Source organism: Echinops telfairi, unplaced genomic scaffold (genome assembly GCF_000313985.2).
Source record: "Echinops telfairi isolate 266 unplaced genomic scaffold, ASM31398v2 ScPeMD7_2291;HRSCAF=2852, whole genome shotgun sequence".
Classification (NCBI taxonomy): Eukaryota; Metazoa; Chordata; class Mammalia; order Afrosoricida; family Tenrecidae; genus Echinops; species Echinops telfairi.
The window spans coordinates 19,731,899-19,733,607 of record NW_022106189.1 but is presented as its reverse complement, the minus strand read 5'-3'; the positions used below and the strand labels follow the sequence as shown (position 1 = coordinate 19,733,607).

Genomic DNA, 1,709 nt, shown 5'->3' with positions numbered 1-1,709 from the left:
GGTTTTAGGATTTTTTATTTACTTTTGATCTTATTGGTTCCTATCATTGAGATTTTACTGTTAACATCAAAAGGCAGATTTTGATTTTATGTTGTTCCTTTGCATCATAAGTTCTTAAACCTAGTTGGCCTACTGTATGCTTTTCAGAAAGAAAAAAATAATTACTCAAGTTCCCCCTGGCAAATTTTTGCACGGTAGCTCGTAAGCCAGAGCAGTGTCTTCCTCTCCCTGACATTGAGTGGATTCTGACTCTGACTCATGATGACCCTACAGGACGAGGTCAACTGCCCTGTGGGTTTCTGAGGCTGTAAGTCCTTATGGGAGGGAGTACAGGAGCTTTCTGTTCTCTAGGATAGAGCGTGCACATCCGCACTTGCAGTCCCCGGGTTCTTGCACAGTTGTGGCGCTCCATATCATCCCCATTTTCTTAGGAATTCATTTGCATGGGTTCACTAGGCTTAGGGTTAGGGTTGTGGTAAGGGGCAGGAGGAGATGCAAGGTGGTTTTCCTGCACAGGGAGTCGGAGAAGCTTCTGGGCTGTGGGGAACCACGCAGGCGGGAGGGGATTCCATGCCCTCCTTTGACACCCCTGGAAGCAGAATGTCTGGGAGAGAAGAGCGACTGACTCTAAGCCATCCCTCCTGCTTCTGAGAACAGAGGGGGGCCATGCCTGCCCCATCCTTCCACCATCTGGCACCACCTCCTCAGAGGCTCTTCCCTCTCCAGAGCTCTGATAGGGAGCTTGGCTTCGGAAGGGCTAACCCTGGGGTCCACGTCCCATTTGAGTCCCACACCAAGCCCAGTTGATCCCAGTGCCCATGGGGCGCCTAGTCCCAACCCACACAAAGAAACTAGAGCCAATTAAAGTCACCAACTTTTATTATCTTTCATATTATTTTGTAGAAAAAAGATTGTAGGAAACATCTAAGGGCTGTATGAAAAAAGAAAACTCCGGCTTTGTACAGGTGGGCCTCTATTTACAGCTGGGCAGGGCTCTCCCATCAGGCGCAGCAGCTGCACTTGTCCGATGCCCCTTTGCAGATGCAGCCCTGGGCACACTTGGCACAGCCCACAGGGCAGCAGGAGCAGCAGCCTGTGGAGAGAGGGCAGGGGAGAGAGGGAATGAGCAGGTAGGGCAGAAGGGAGGATCTCCTTACTGCCCAGCATGGGGCACTGCAGGCGCCTGCTCTCAGGAGAGAGGGACACTTCTCTGCCCCCTCCCCAGAGAGCTGTGCAGTCCGTGGGTGACAGGACAGGGGAGAGCGGAGCCTACTCACTTTTCTTGCAGGACGTGCATTTGCACTCTTTGCATTTGCAGGAGTCGCCGCAGGTGCAGGAGCCTCCTGCCAGGGGAGTAAAAAGTAGTGTTGAGAACGGTTCCCTGAGCCCCAATGCTGAATTAGGCTAGGAGCCCCGGGTTCGAGTCCCAGCTCCACCAGCAATACGTGAGCCCTCCCAGGAAACAAAGGCTCAGAATGAAAATCGCCCAGGGTGAAGAGAGATGTTCACCGGAGCCTTTATCCCCCTGAGAGTCACCAGGCGCGCAGAGCGCTAGAGGGAGAGCCCAGTCAAGCGCCCCCAGCCTCACCGGTGGCGCAGGAGCAGTTGGGGTCCATGTCCAGTAGATGCGGAGGGTGGAGTCTGCAGTCAGCTGAAGGAGCGTGGTCCAGAGCTTTGAGAAGGCGCGGTGGCTTGGAGCCCGCCGCGCG

The 1,709-nt window shown here is 54.0% G+C and overlaps 1 long non-coding RNA gene across 1 annotated transcript; it reads right to left on the bottom strand.

Moving 5' to 3' along the window:
• Positions 1-861: 861 nt before the first annotated feature.
• Positions 862-1,701, bottom strand: LOC123522107. The gene is made up of 3 exons (XR_006680413.1): positions 1,589-1,701; positions 1,278-1,343; positions 862-1,093 (listed from the first exon to the last, which is right to left on the bottom strand). It is a non-coding gene; the product is annotated as an uncharacterized LOC123522107 (long non-coding RNA).
• Positions 1,702-1,709: the final 8 nt, after the last annotated feature.